The sequence below is a fragment of the Cannabis sativa genome, chromosome 9 (assembly GCF_029168945.1).
Source record: "Cannabis sativa cultivar Pink pepper isolate KNU-18-1 chromosome 9, ASM2916894v1, whole genome shotgun sequence".
Lineage (NCBI taxonomy): Eukaryota > Viridiplantae > Streptophyta > Magnoliopsida > Rosales > Cannabaceae > Cannabis > Cannabis sativa.
The window spans coordinates 7464096-7481013 of record NC_083609.1 but is presented as its reverse complement, the minus strand read 5'-3'; positions in this window follow the sequence as shown (position 1 = coordinate 7481013).

The following is a 16918-nucleotide window of genomic DNA, read 5'->3' as shown; positions in this document are numbered from 1 at the left end:
GTGTTTGCATGTGACAAATTTCGACCCTACTTGATTGGCAATAAAGTGATAGTGTATACAGATCATTCAGCAATCAAATACTTGATGACTGAGAAGGATGCCAAACCAAGACTAATTCGATGGGTTCTTCTTTTGCAAGAATTTGATCTAGACATAAAAGATAAGAAGGGTACTGAGAATCTGGTAGCAGATCACTTGTCAAGACTAGAGCTGGAAGAAAGTCAGAATACGAAAGAGGTACAAATAAATGAACAATTTCCCGATGAACAACTCTTTAGTGTGAGGGAAGGTCTAATGGTACCATGGTATGCTGATTATGTTAACTACTTGGCTGCCAATATCACTCCTCCTGAGCTATCTCGACAACAACTAAAGAAATTCTTTTCTGAGGTGAAACATTACTACTGGGAAGAGCCAATCCTCTACAAGCACTGTGCAGATCAGATAATAAGAAGGTGTGTGCCTGAAGAGGAGATGTACTCTATTCTTAATCACTGTCATGCTCTACCATGTGGGGGACACTTCAGTGGAACTGGAACAACTGCCAAGGTGTTGCAAAGCGGATTCTTTTGGCCAACACTTTTCAAAGATGCTAGTACTTTTGTGAAGGCATGTGATCGTTGTCAGCGTACAGGAAACATCTCAAGAAGAAACGAAATGCCTTTCACAGGAATCTTGGAAGTAGAATTGTTCGATGTATGAGGGATAGACTTTATGGGTCCTTTTCCTTCATCATTTAGCAATCTATACATTTTACTAGCTGTGGATTACGTATCAAAATGGGTAGAAGCTGCAGCAACACCAGCTAATGATGGAAAAACAGTTCTTCGATTCCTTTAGAAAAATATATTCACGCGGTTTGGTACTCCCCGAGCAATCATAAGCGATGAAGGGAGTCACTTCTGCAACAAACAGTTCGAAGCACTTCTTTCGAAATATGGTGTTCGTCATAGAACTGCTCTCCCTTATCATCCGCAAAGTAATGGCCAAGCTGAGATTTCTAACCGGGAAATAAAGACGATTCTGGAGAAAACGGTGCAGAGATCAAGGAAAGATTGGTCAAGAAAGTTGGATGACGCATTGTGGGCCTATAGAACAGCGTTCAAAATGCCAATCGGGATGTCACCATATCGGTTGGTGTTTGGAAAGGCTTGTCATTTACCGGTGGAGTTAGAGCACAAAGCTTATTGGGCAATGAAAACTCTGAACATGGATTTAAAGGCTGCTGGGCAGAAAAGACTATTACAGCTGGACGAGTTGGAGGAATTTCGAAACGAAGCTTATGAGAACGCTAAGATTTACAAGGAAAGAACGAAACGGTGGCATGACCGAAACTTAGTCAGAAATGAGTTTCAACCTGGGCAACAAGTTCTACTCTTCAACTCAAGACTAAAGTTGTTTCCTGGTAAATTAAAGTCAAGGTGGTCAGGGCCATTTGCAGTGATCAAGGTGTTTCCTTATGGAGCGGTGGAACTAAAAGGTGAAGGCCCTAATACTTTCAAAGTGAATGGGCAGCAGTTAAAGCTCTACTTGGGAGGTCAATTTGATCAAACCAAGTCCGCCATGATTCTGGCGCCACTATGAAGATCTCGATCAACGTCTAGCTATGCGACGATAAAGTTAGCGCTAATTGGGAGGCAACCCAAGTGTTCTTTATGATTTAGTTGAACTCTTTTTAGGTTTTACTGTTATTTTTCTTTTTCGGTTTTGTCCAGTTTTCCTTAAAAAAAATATATATATATATTTTCTGGGACTCGCCCAGTGGCCGCGGCGAGATATAGGTTGGCCGCGGCCATAAGGTCCTAACAGAAATCCCCATAATTCATCGAATTCTAGCCGCGTCGAGGCTTTATATGGCCGCGGCGAGAATGATCAGAACTGTTTTAAAAGGCCAAATCCCTAACCATTCAAATCAAACCTCATTCAAAATCCCTAACCCCTCCACGCCGAACACCCACCTTCTACACCATTTTTCTTCTTCAAATCCCATTCAAAACCCCACTCTATCAAATCTAACCGTAAACTTTAATCCTAAATCATCATAAACCCTTATTTCTCTCATCCAACACTCTTTTCCTCTAAAAATCCATTCCAAAATCCCTAAACCTCACCCAAATTTCAGAAAAGTCACTATTCACCTTCGTCTTCCTTAAAGCTTCAAGATTCTCATCAATGGAGGTTGACTAAAGATTGAGGTAACAAATTTTAAATCTCTCTACACAAGTTTGATTGAATTATTTGTGGATTGCTAGAGAATTTTAGACTTTGTGTTGGATTTTTGAAATTTTTGCTCATACATTGTTCAATATTATTGTTGTGAGTGAAATTGAGTTTGATTGTGAAAGGGTTAATTCCCGGGAAGTGGATTTTTAAGGGGAAGTGCTGTCAAAATTTTGAAAAAAATCTTGAGAGTTAGAAAAATTTGGGTGATATGGGTCCAAAAAGGTATAGAGTGAGTGAAGAAGGGGGAGCTTCATCATCCAACCCACCTAGGGGTCGCTCTAATCTTGATAGAGTAAGGTTTACCAACATGGATGCTCAAGAGCGGTTTTTGAAATTGAAAGATAGGGCATTCATTGAAGATAGAGGGATAGACATTATAAACCTAAGTCAAACTGCAAACATCCCTCCTGCCTTTGCGTCTATTAGAGATCAAATCTTAAATAGGCAGTGGACTAAGTTTGTGGATGTCACTGAGCGTAGTAACCAAACTCTAGCTTTAGAATTTTTAGCCAACTGGCCTGAAAGAGAGGATAACAAAGTAAGAGTTAGGGGGGTTAAAGTGCCTGCTTCCACAGCTGAAATTCATGCTCTTTATGACCTCCCAACCTTTACTATAGAGCAGCAACCTTTGAAGCAGCAAATTCGAGCAAAAAGTTTGGATTATGTGGATATAGCCGAAACTCTAGGGTATCCGGGACTTAGATTTCATACCTATGATGGAGAACCGTATCAATTGTTTCGGTGTGAACTCAACCCAATAGCCAAGGCGTGGCTGCATTTTGTCAGTGCAAGGTTCCTCCCGAACAAACACTTTTCTGATGCTCAGATTGACAGGCTTAAATATGTGTATGGAATTATGAAAGGTTATAATTTGAATGTGGGGGACATCATTCGACTGACATTTGATATAATGGTTGAGGGTTCTTGTGGTGGTGGACTTGGGCTTGCTGGCATTATCACTGATCTGTGTGAGAAACATGGAGTACCACAGTACTCTTATGATACTAAGGTAGCGCCGCAACGCAGTATCAATTTATCCGCTGTTATGCGACTAAAACCTCCTCATCCTCATGGTCAACCACCAGCTCGGGGAGATCCTCCCGCAACAGAACAAGAGGAGCATGAGGACATTGAACCACCACGTCTTGTCGGGCCTCTTGACCCCGCCATGCAGTACACTCACAACCACCTGAATTATCTGATTCAGCAGAACATGCATATGCAGAATTACATGGCCCAGCGGAGTATCTTTGATGAGCAGCAGGTGGCTCAATTGAACACACTTGTCACGAGGATGAATATCGGTGTGGACGATCCGAATTATTTTGCCATGCCACCCCGCTTCAACCCTTATGACCAGCCACCGCCGCCAAACCCTTTCTAAGGGGCTCAGGTAAGTTTCTCTCACCCTGGTTTATTTTCACACATTGGGGACAATGTGCATTTTTAGTTTGGGGGGGGGGGAGACTTAAATTTTTTCAGTTTATTTATTTTCGTTAATTAGTTTGTTTTAGTTTTTATTTAAGTCATGTGTTGATAGCTAAATTGAAAGATTGATTGAACCACTGCTATTCACTTGTGCAATGGATTAAAACATAACTGTGTGCTTGACTTGCAACTGTTTGAATTAAGATGAATGTGTGTTAGGAAGTGGTTCATGTAAACTTAAAACATTTGTTCTTCACGCATATCACTTCTGTTCTATTTGGTTTGTGGAATGATTGACTGTACATGAAATAGAATTTGTTTGACATACTCTCTTGAAGCGAAATCCTTGATGATTTTTGTTTGGAAAGTGATTTAGGCAAGTTTTCATTGGAACGATTGAGCCTTTCAAGCCTACCTAAAAATTTGTCCATAGTATACCCAAAGTTGAGCCTTAGCCTGTTTTAAAAAAAAAATTTCACCACTTATGTAAAGCCCGCTTAGTTAATTTGGAAATTATCAGTTGTTTATGATTAATTATGGAATTATTTATAGCTATTTAAATAATTTATTACTGTTATTTATGTTATTCAGTAGCTTGCATATTTTGCATTTCCGGTGTCCGGTATTTTGGAACTCGGCGTTTGGCTCAGTAGAAATCACAACTTAGCATGTTAGTAGTTTGGGGGACAGGTGTTAGACATTGGGAATGTCGGGAATGGCCGGGAATTTAGAATTTCCCAAAAATACCCCTTTAGTATGATTTATGTGGTTTTAAGGTGGAGGGGCAAAATGGTCTTTTTGCCCCATTAGTATTTTGTCTTTTGTGATTTTATGAAATGGAAAATAAATAATTATTTAAGTGTTTATTTGGCTGAAATGAATAGTGTATGTGTTATATGTTATTTTCTCTTTTTATCAAAAAAATCATTAAGTAAAGAAAAGAAAGAAAAATTTCAAAGAAAAGCCTTCAAAACCTCTCTTTTTCCTTCTCATTTTCGGCTGGGTTTTGGGATTCAAAGGCTGGGTTTTTCAAGCTTGATTCAACCTATATTTGTGAATTCTTGTTTGTGGTATGTAATCTCTAACTTTTTCTCTTTAATTTGTTGGAAAAAAATGATGAAAATGATGATGCATGCATGATTATTTGAAGTTGTTGCTGCTGTATTTTGTTGATGTTTTCTGTGGTTTAAAGCATGATTCTTAGTTGGTAATTAAGCTCTTGTGAAGTATGATTCCTAGGTTGAGCATGCTAGGGGTTTATTATGCAAAAGTTTGATTTTTCAACATGAATTATTGTGAATCTGTTCTGTGATGTTGCTGTTGTTTTTAATTGTTTTTCAGAGGCTTAGATAAGCTTGATTAAGTTGAATTAAGCTAGTGAAATGCATGTTTAGGTGTTTTTGCTCAAGTTTGAGTTTAGAACTCAAGCTTGAGCTCCAATGGCATTTTTCATGTTTGAGGTTTCTGGGTGGTTTTGATGCCTTGGATATGTTCTAGGGAAGGTATAGAGCAGTGTCCGGGAAAGTTTGAGGCCATTTGGGGTTGATTTGGCCGAGTTATGGAAAATTTGGTTTGTCGTCGCGAGGAACCGGAATTCCGGTTGTGCATCCGGAATTCCGGATGAGTGTTCTGAATTTTCCAGAACCGAAATTCCGGTTGGGCAACCGGTCTACCGGTTGGGGAAAATTCAGGGACCCTAGTTTTCCTCGTTTTTGTGTTTTTAGGGGTATTGCCATGCTTTTTATCGATAGGGAAACTTTTAGTTCATAGTTTTAGTCCCCGGGAAGTGATTTAGCGTGTCACTTATAGCGTTGTGATTTTTATGGTTTAGGAGCCAGTAATCCGCCGCTCAGCTTCGGCCGGTCGGGTTGGCCAAGACACCCGAAATCGGAATCCGTGTAAGATTAGTATAACGAGATGCATATGTAGATTACATGTTTAGCGAGCATGTAGGAAGCCTATTAGATTACATTAGTTGTATGTTGGCTTCGAACCATCCAACCCCGTCACGTCGGTACGAGCCGGAGTATGACCGAAGAATGAGTATGACCGGCTTGACCGATCAGCCGACACTTGGTTGGTGGTTCCGTGCTATTGACGTATCCCGTCTGCAGACAGCCGAGTATGACCAAGAATGAGTATGACCGGCTCGACCGATCAGAGGATATAGTAACACGTCGGTACAGTGGAGTATGACCGGCGGTCGGAGTATGACCGGCTCGACCGATCGGGTTGTTACGTGTCAATAGTACCGTCCCTATGAACGTTCGTAACTCGGTACCATGTTGGACATGGCGGTAGTGGCTCGGTACCATGTTGGACATGGCGATGGCGGGACTCAGTATCGTGTTGGACACGGCAGTTAGTATTATGTATGAGTATTATTATGCTTTTCTTACTGAGTCTGTCGACTCACAGTTCTACGTTGATGTGTAGGTAAAGGCAAGGCTAGTGTTGATGGACCGTGAGCGAGCTTATGAAGGTTGTACATGTCGGGGCGGTTAGGCCTGGAGCGTACGATCATCGGGATGAAAGGCTGAGTTTTTGTAACTGGTCGTTAGACGACTTTTATTTTGATGTAACAGTTAAACAGTTAAACTTTTTGTAAATATTTTTATAATCGGGATCCCGAGTCTTTTGTAATATGGTTTTCAAGTTTAATCAAAAAGCAAAATTTTAATTAATCACGTTTTTCCATAAACCTCGTTGATTAGCAACGAGCTGCACAGTACGTTTAAAAATCACGTAATACGCCTAAGGTAGTTAGGGTGTTACAATTTGGTATCGAGCCGCTGTGTTGTCTTAGAAGATCGTCACGACATGTACAATCATCATCGGCTAGCTCGTTTCACGGTTCAGTAAGCCTTTATTGCTTTAGTAGTTTATTTTATTCAGTTATGAAAAAGAAAAGCCTGTTAGGAAGCATGTTAGTAGCCTGATAGTAGAATAGGCGCATGTTTCGTTTTTAATTTCCAAATTAAGCGGCATTAGTAAAGCTCTTGATGATCGTGACCTGAAGTGCCAACTCGGGATTTCGAGGCGGTTCAGACTAGATGGACGCCAGACGAAATATTAGGAGTCAGGGCATCTCAGTCGGGTTCGATCAAGGTCGAGGAGCTCAGTTCCCCTCAAGTGTTTTGGGCCGAGGTAGAGGTCCCAGTGGCAGGGTTCGCGGTTGGAGGATGTTAACTCGCCGCAGGCTGCCTAAGTCAATCAGGAAGCCCAGAATTGGGAAGTTAGGTTTGCTGAAATGCAAGCCTGGATGGAAGAGCAAGATCTCGAGATTCAGAGGTTGAGACAGCAGGGTGCTCTTGCAGCCCAAAGGCCCGTAGTTCCAAAGGCACCTCGCCCCCGCCGCCTGTGCCGAGATAGTGGTGGCGGCCAATAAATTGGAACCTTTGTACGAACGGTTCCGGAAGCAGGCACCTCCAGTTTTCCGGGGAGGTCCGGACGTGATGAAAGCCGAGCAGTGGCTGATGGTGATCACCAAGATTCTAAACTTTATGGGTGTCACCGGGAACGACAGAGTGGTGAGTGCCACTTTTCAGTATTAAGAAGACACTCTGGTCTGGTGGAACATGGTATCTCAGATCCATGACGTCATCTCTATGACTTGGGAAAGGTTTTAGGAACTCTTCAGCGTTAAATGTTATAACGAGGCGGTTAGAAGCGCCAAGAGGAAAGAGTTCGCCCACCTGACCCAGCGAGAGAATATGAGCATGACGAAATATATTACTCAGTTCAGCTGGTTGGCGAGGTTAGCCTCGGGATTTTTGCCAACCGATTTCAGTAAGAATGAAAATATCTCGATGGACTTAATGTGAAGATCAAGTATGACCTTATGATCACTACCGACGATAAGACCATCTAAGCTGAGATGGCGAAGAAAGCATGGTGAGCTGAGGGCGCAGCTAGATGTATGTGGAATCAGTTAGGACTCTGGAATGTGGCGGGGCTCCTACCCCTTCTACGTCAGGTTTCAGCAGGGGAGGTAGTGGTTCGGCCATGGACTGGAGGAGAAAATCATCCACTGCATCCGGTGGCTCGAGTCAGAACAAGAGGTTCCGGGGGAACTAGAATCAAGACGATCGTCAGGGTAGTGTTAAGACCCGTTATTCCTACTGGAGTGTCTTATTAGTAAGAGGCATTCTCCGGGTGAGTGCTTGGGTCAAGGTTGTTTTTGTGTGGCTACTAGAATCTCTAGTAAATTGGATAGACCGTACGATAGATATGAATCAGGGTTTGGAACCCTGTTACCTGGCGGAGAATTGGTTATCTCCAATAGGTGGATTAGGTCTATGCCGATCAGGATAGATGGTAGAGAGTTAAGCGCTGATCTGATAGAGATGAGCTTAGTCGAATTCGATGTTATTTTAGGAATGGATTTCCTATCTAAATATTCGGCGAGCATTGATTGTAAAAGGAAGATGGTGGTCTTCCAACCGGAAAGTGAAGAACCGTTTGTATTTGTGGGTTCGGTTCAGGGATCTCGGATCCCGGTGATCTCGGCTATGTCAGCGAGAGAATTGTTGCACGGTGGTTGCTTAGGGTTTCTGGCCGTGGTGGTGGACACCACTCGGCCAGATACCATTCGGCCAGAGGACATCAGAGTGGTTCGGGAATTTTTGGACGTTTTTCCCGAAGAACTTCCAGGGTTACCACCTCAGCGGGAGATTGACTTCGTGATTGACTTGGCACCAGGGGTGGAACCGGTTTCCAAAGCCCCGTATAGGATGGCTCCAGCTGAACTTAAGGAATTAAAGATTCAGCTCCAAGGGTTGCTTGACATAGGGTTCATTCGGCCCAGTGTGTCACCCTGGGGAGCCCCGGTTTTGTTCGTCAAGAAGAAGGATGGATCTATGAGGATGTGCAACGACTACAGAGAATTGAACAAGCTGACGGTGAAGAATAAATATCCATTACCTAGGATCGATGACTTGTTCGATCAGCTTCAGGGGAAGACCGTCTTTTCTAAGATTGATCTCCGTTCGGGTTATCATCAGTTGAGAATCTGAGAGGAGGACATTCCAAAGACGGCTTTCCGCACTAGGTAGGGACACTACGAGTTTCTGGTTATGTCATTCGGACTAACCAATGCTCCTGTAGCATTCATGGACCTGATGAATAGAGTATTCAAGGATTTCCTCGATATCTGTGTGATTGTGTTTATCGACGACATCCTCGTGTACTCTCAATCAGAAGAGGAGCACGAGTTACATCTTCAAATGGTACTGCAACGACTTCGAGAACATAAGCTTTACGCCAAGTTCAAGAAATGTGAGTTCTGGTCGTCTCAGGTGTCCTTCCTAGGGCACATTGTGAGCAAGGATGGGATCAAGGTGGATCCCGGGAAGATTGAATCCGTCAGGGATTGGCCGAGACCGAAGACAGTGACAGAGATCAGAAGCTTCTTGGGATTAGCTGGGTACTACCGTAGGTTCGTGGAGGGGTTCTCCAAAATCTCAATGCCCCTAACCGAACTTACAAAGAAGAATCAGCGGTTTATCTGGTCAGATAAATGCGAAGCTAGTTTTCAGGAGCTGAAGCAGAGGTTAATTACCGCTCCAGTGCTAGCTTTGCCTTCGGACAAGGAGAAGTTCGTAGTATATTGCGACGCATCCAAACAGGGTTTGGGGTGTATGTTGATGCAAGCCGACCGGGTCATCGCTTATGCCTCCCGTCAGTTAAAGGATTATGAACAGTGATACCCGACTCATGATCTAGAATTGGCCGCAGTGGTTTTTGCACTGAAGATTTGGCGGCATTACCTTTATGGGGAGAAGTGTGAGATCTATACCGACCATAAAAGTCTCAAGTGTTTCTTTACTCAGAAAGATTTGAACATGAGACAAAGGCGTTGGTTGGAATTAGTGAAGGATTACGATTGTGAGATCCTCTATCATCCCGGAAAAGCCAATGTAGTGGCTGATGCCCTGAGTAGAAAGGGTCCCGGGCAAGTAGCTAGCATGGTTCAGATCTCACCTCAGCTAGCAGAGGATATGGTTAGATCCAGCATTGAGTTTGTGGTAGGTCAGCTTCACAACTTGACGCTGCAATCTGATCTATTGGAAAGAATAAAAGTCGCTCAGATGACAGATCCGGAGTTAGTGAAAATCCGAGATGAGGTGTTGGCTGGTCAAGCCAAGGACTTTTCAGTGTCAGATAGTGGAATGCTTTTGTATAAAGCCAGAGTTTGTGTTCCGATCAGTGTGGAACTTAGAAATGAGATCTTTGAGGAGGCTCATTCTACCCCATATTCTCTACATCCCGGTACCACTAAGATGTACCAAGATTTGAAACCGTACTTCTGGTGGAGCGGTATGAAGAAGAATTTGGTAGAATTCGTATCGAGATGCCTCACTTGTCAGCAGATTAAGGCTGAACATCAGACCGACAGGGGTTGTTGCAGCCTCTAACCCTACCAGAATGGAAATGGGAAGATATTACGATGGATTTTGTGGTCGGGTTACCTAGGACCACGGGTTTGTATGATTCCATCTGGGTAGTGGTGGACCGATTTACGAAATCTGCTCATTTTCTGCCGGTTAGAACAACGTTCACAGTGGATCAGTTGGCAGAACTGTACGTCAGAGAGATAGTGAGACTTCACGGGGTACCGAAGTCTATAGTTTCGGACAGGGATCCGAAATTCACCTCCAAATTTTGGCAAAGTTTGCAACGGGCAATGGGTACAAAGCTAAAATTCAGTACAGCATTCCATCCTCAGACAGATGGTCAGTCCGAAAGGACAATTCAGATATTGGAGGATATGTTGAGAGCCTGTGTTATGGACTTTGAAGGCTCATGGAGTAAGTATCTACCGTTGATAGAATTTTCGTACAACAACAGTTATCAGAGTACGATAGGGATGGCTCCCTATGAACTGTTGTACGGTAGGAAATACAGATCCCCTATCCACTGGGATGAGACAGGGGAGAGGAAATACCTAGGTCCAGAGTCAGTTCAGCGGACCAATGAGGCAATAGAGAAGATAAAAGCTAGAATGCTTGCCTCACAGAGCAGACAGAAGAGTTATGCAGATCCGAAACGCAGAAATGTTGAGTTCCAAGTAGGGGAACATGTGTTTTTACGGGTATCTCCGATGAAGGGGATTAAACGTTTCGGGAAAAGAGGCAAGTTATGCCCTAGATTTACAGGACCTTTCGAGATTCTCGAGAAGATAGGTCAAGTGGCATATCGGTTAGCATTGCCTCCAGCCTTGTCAGCAGTGCACAACGTATTCCATGTCTCGATGTTGAGAAAATACGTTTCAGACCCCTCTCATATACTCAGTTATGAGAGTCTTCACTCACGTACATGACCTATGAGGAACAGCCAGTGCAGATCCTGGATAGAAAGGATAAAGTCCTTCGGAATAAGACCATAGCATTGGTCAAGGTTCTCTGGAGAAACAGTAAGGTGGAAGAAGCCACCTGGGAGCTAGAACCAGATATGAGAGCTCAATATCCAGAGTTATTCAGGTTAGATTTCGGGGACGAAATCCTTTTAAGGGGGAAATAGTTGTAAAGCCCGCTTAGTTAATTTGGAAATTATCAGTTGTTTATGATTAATTATGGAATTATTTATAGCTATTTAAATAATTTATTACTGTTATTTATGTTATTCAGTAGCTTGCATATTTTGCATTTCCGGTGTCCGGTATTTTGGAACTCGGCGTTTGGCTCAGTAGAAATCACAACTTAGCATGTTAGTAGTTTGGGGGACAGGTGTTAGACATTGGGAATGTCGGGAATGGCCGGGAATTTAGAATTTCCCAAAAATACCCCTTTAGTATGATTTATGTGGTTTTAAGGTGGAGGGGCAAAATGGTCTTTTTGCCCCATTAGTATTTTGTCTTTTGTGATTTTATGAAATGGAAAATAAATAATTATTTAAGTGTTTATTTGGCTGAAATGAATAGTGTATGTGTTATATGTTATTTTCTCTTTTTATCAAAAAAATCATTAAGTAAAGAAAAGAAAGAAAAATTTCAAAGAAAAGCCTTCAAAACCTCTCTTTTTCCTTCTCATTTTCGGCTGGGTTTTGGGATTCAAAGGCTGGGTTTTTCAAGCTTGATTCAACCTATATTTGTGAATTCTTGTTTGTGGTATGTAATCTCTAACTTTTTCTCTTTAATTTGTTGGAAAAAAATGATGAAAATGATGATGCATGCATGATTATTTGAAGTTGTTGCTGCTGTATTTTGTTGATGTTTTCTGTGGTTTAAAGCATGATTCTTAGTTGGTAATTAAGCTCTTGTGAAGTATGATTCCTAGGTTGAGCATGCTAGGGGTTTATTATGCAAAAGTTTGATTTTTCAACATGAATTATTGTGAATCTGTTCTGTGATGTTGCTGTTGTTTTTAATTGTTTTTCAGAGGCTTAGATAAGCTTGATTAAGTTGAATTAAGCTAGTGAAATGCATGTTTAGGTGTTTTTGCTCAAGTTTGAGTTTAGAACTCAAGCTTGAGCTCCAATGGCATTTTTCATGTTTGAGGTTTCTGGGTTGTTTTGATGCCTTGGATATGTTCTAGGGAAGGTATAGAACAGGTCTGGAAAGTTTGAGGCCATTTGGGGTTGATTTGGCCGAGTTATGGAAAATTTGGTTTGCTGCCTGCGAGGAACCGGAATTCCTGTTGTGCATCCGGAATTCCGGATGAGTGTTCTGAATTTTCCAGAACCGGAATTCCGGTTGGGCAACCGGTCTACCGGTTGGGGAAAATTCAGGGACCCTAGTTTTCCTCGTTTTTGTGTTTTTAGGGGTATTGCCATGCTTTTTATCGATAGGGAAACTTTTAGTTCATAGTTTTAGTCCCCGGGAAGTGATTTAGCGTGTCACTTATAGCGTTGTGATTTTTATGGTTTAGGAGCCGCAATGTCCGCCGCTCGGCTTCAAATTCCGGTCGGGTTGGCAAGCACACGAAATCGGAATCCGTGTAAGATTAGTATAACAGTATGCATATGTAGATTACATGTTTAGCGAGCATGTAGGAAGCCTATTAGATTACATTAGTTGTATGTTGGCTTCGAACCATCCAACCCTGTCACGTCGGTACGACAGCCGGAGTATGACCAAGAATGGAGTATGACCGGGCTTGACCGATCAGCCGACACTTGGTTGGTGGTTCCGTGCTATTGACGTATCCCGTCTGCAGACAGCCGGAGTATGACCAGCAATGGAGTATGACCGGCTCGACCGATCGTGAGGATATAGTAACACGTCGAGACAGCCGGAGTATGACCAAGCAATGAGTATGACCGGCTCGACCGATCGTGTTGTTACGTGTCAATAGTACCGTCCCTATGAACGTTCGTAACTCGGCACCATGTTGGACATGGCGAAGTGGCTCGGCACCATGTTGGACATGGCAGTAGCGGGACTCAGTATCGTGTTGGACACGGCAGTTAGTATTATGTATGAGTATTATTATGCTTTTCTTACTGAGTCTGTCGACTCACAGTTCTACGTTGATGTGTAGGTAAAGGCAAGGCTAGTGCTGATGGACCGTGAGCGAGCTTATGAAGGTTGTACATGTCGGGGCGGTTAGGCCTGGAGCGTACGATCCTCGGGACAGCAAGGCTGAGTTTTTGTAACTGGTCGTTAGACGACTTTTATTTTGATGTAACAGTTAAACAGTTAAACTTTTTGTAAATATTTTTATAATCGGGATCCCGAGTCTTTTGTAATATGGTTTTCAAGTTTAATCAAAAAGCAAAATTTTAATTAATCACGTTTTTCCATAAACCTCGTTGATTAGCAACGAGCTGCACAGTACGTTTAAAAATCACGTAATACGCCTAAGGTAGTTAGGGTGTTACAACTTAACTAAGCTGAATTTGTTATCTTTAACTCTTTTCACTCTGAACATACCTTATTATGCCATGAGCCTTTAAGCAAGTTTGGGGGGATAAAGTGTTGTAAGTGGAGAAACAAAGTGTATGAGTGAGTGATTGAAAAAAAAAATATATTGTGTGTTGTGCCTCCAGGAAAAAAATAGAAGAAAGAAGAAAAAAAAAAGAGAAAAGAAAATATGCGAAAATGTCTTCTTGAAAAAAAAGCTAGGAAGAATATGAGGTACACACATAAAGAAAAAAATTGCAATCTCTTGCTACTGTTTTTGGGATATATGGAAGAAAAGAAAGAAAAATAAATGTCGAGGCTTGCTTGGTGAATAGTGCTTATGGTATAGTGTAGCTTAAATGACTTCTCACCTACCCATGTACCTAAGCCATGCGATGATAACCGAAAAAGACCTATTGATTCCAAAGAGAAATGTGTCAACATTAGTGGAGAGAGGTATGTCATTCAAACTTATTGATCATGTGTTAGTGGAATGTTGGAAAGTTTAGAACGGTTGTGATATGGATGACAATTGCGATGTTTTATGTTTGTATGAATTGCTTACTTGCAAATTGCACATCCAAATTAGTTCTTAGAGTTGACAAGTTGAAATTCTGGCTATTGATGGATTGAAGTTGTGCAGGTGGTGGTAGCAGTTCAATCGTCGGAAAGTTGAGTTATCATTGTTTGTTTGTTTTTAGTTTGAGTCTTAGTTTACTCGGGGACGAGTAAAGAGTCAGTTTGGGGGAATTTGTTAGGCTATTTTTAGCCTAGGTTTCGGATCTATTTTATGTGCATTTTTCGCTGTGTTGGGACGGAATTACGCTTGTTTTCTATGTTTTCAGGTTCTTTGGAATAAAAGAGATCTCGGGGGCAGAAATTCAATAAAAGACGAGCTGAGCCAAGGAAAACACGATTTCTGAAGTATTGTGCACATCTGGCCGCGGCTAGACACAGCTTGGCCGCGGCTAGATCACAAAATAAATGACATCGAGAAGGTGCTCCAGTCGCCGCGGCGAGAAGAAGCTTCGCCGCGACTAAAAGCTCCTTACAGAACAGTGTATTTTCAACACCAATCTGGCCGCGGCGAGGGTGTATATGGCCGCGGCGAGATCCCGTACGGACTAGGGGCAATTTTGTCCATCGAACCCTAAATTTTAGTTATAAATAGAAAACTGCGATTGGAAGTAAGGGAGTGCGATCAGAAACCCTAAAATACAGCAGAGAGCGGCAGGAAGAGCACAGAGATTCAAGTGACGATCCGAAATTCATCCACCAACAGTTCTTTTCTTTATTCCTCTTTAATTTCTTTATGTTGAATATTGCTTTAAGAATGGTTATGGATTTGTTTCTGAACTAAATTTCCCATTTAGGGAGGATGATGATTGTTGTTTAATGTTTTGCCTAGTTAATGTTTAATTACCATTCCTCAATTCTTGTTTGTGAAATTATCTTAATTTGTGTTTAATTTCATGTTTAAGATTGATCACCTTGTGCATGCTCTATGATCTCAATTCGAAATCTGAAAAGTGAGAATTGAGAATGCTAAAATTGGGATAATCGATGTTCTATGTGAAACGAAAGTATTCACATGACTTATGTGACGAGTAGATTATTACTTAATGCTGATTTCATGTTAGTTTAATTAAGGAATTAATTAGATAACATGTGATTTAGAATCTAGAAGATCTGAAAAGAGCTAGGTTATTTCATAATCTGTCATTCACTTCAAGAATAGGATAGTAATTAAGCAGTAACGATTTGGGTAAACAACAACAGGATTCTCCTCCCTATCATCTCATATTTCTTAAACTTTAGCTGTGTTTTGTGTTTTCTGAATTACTTTACTTTTCTTAAATCATAATTGTTTTCGATTTTCCAAATAGAATTATAAGTATAGTCTAGTGGTATTTAATCCAATTCCCTGTGGGATCGACCTCACCTTTGTGAGATTTACTACTTGATTGCGTATACTTGCGTAGTGTTTATAAATTATAGCAACACACATCAGACAAGATAAATTAGAGCCTAGAGCAATCAAATGTTTGTTTTTGGGTTACCCTGATGGTGTCAAGGGTTATAAATTGTGGTGCCTAGAAGATGGACACAAGAAGTGTTTCATTAGCAGAGATGTGGTGTTTAAAGAGCATGAAATGGCAATGAAATTTTCCAACATTGATACCTGTCAAGAAAAGCAAAGTGTTGAAATTCAATCAGGCCAAAATGATGCCAAAATTGCAGATCATGTGGATACATCTGCACACACAGAGAACACAGCACTGATGAAGAGCTAAGGAAAGAACAAGTGTCTTCTGAGCTTCAAGATTATCAACTGGTCAGAGATAGAGTTAGAAGAGATGTAAGGCCACCAGAAAGACTAGGTTATGCTGACTGCGTTGCTTTTGCACTTGCAGCACCTGAAGAAATTGAAAATAGTGAACCTACCACCTATGCTGAAGCTGTCACTGGAAAGAATAGAAAGAAATGGCTTGGTGCCATTAATGATGAAATGAGTTCACTTGAAAGAAATAAGACATGGATTCGAGTACCTAGACCTAAAGGACAAAGGATCATAGGCTGCAAATGGATTTTTAGACACAAAGAAGGGTCGCCTGGTGAAGAAGTTAGATACAAAGTAAGGTTAGTTGCTAAGGGGTTTAATCAGAGAGAAGGTATTGACTACAATGATTTCTTCTCTCCTGTGGTGAAACAAACTTCTATTAGAATCATGATGGCAAAGGTGGCAATGTTTGACTTTGAAATGGATCAAATGGATGTAAAGACAACATTTCTACATGGAAACCTAGAAGAGAAAATCTACATGGAAGAACCTGAGGGATTCAAGAGCAAGGAGGCTGACCAAGTATGTTTACTTCAGAAATCTCTATATGGCCTGAAGCAGGCACCAAGGCAATGGAACCTAAGATTCCATGAATTCATGTTGCAAATTGGATACTCAAGAAGTAAGTATGACCCTTGTGTTTACTACAACAAGACACTTATCTGGTTATTACTTTATGTGGATGACATCTTGATAATTGGAAAGGACAGAAAGGCTATAGACATGCTGAAAGAACAACTAAGCTCTGAATTCGAAATGAAGAACCTTGGTGAAGCTAAAAGGATGCTTGGGATAGATATCAAGAGACAAAGACCTGGCTCTATTTTCTTGTCTCAGAAAGGTTACATTCAAAAAATAATTGACAAGTTTTGCATGAGTGAGGCCAAGACAGTCACTACTCCTCTTGCCTCACACTTCAAACTTACTCAAAATCAAGCACCAGACAATGAAGAAGACATGTTATACATGGACCCTGTACCCTATGCTTCTTGTGTTGGGAGTCTAATGTATTGTATGGTCTGTACTAGGCCAGATTTGGCCTATGCATTAAGCATGGTGAGCAGGTTTATTTCAGACCCAGGGAA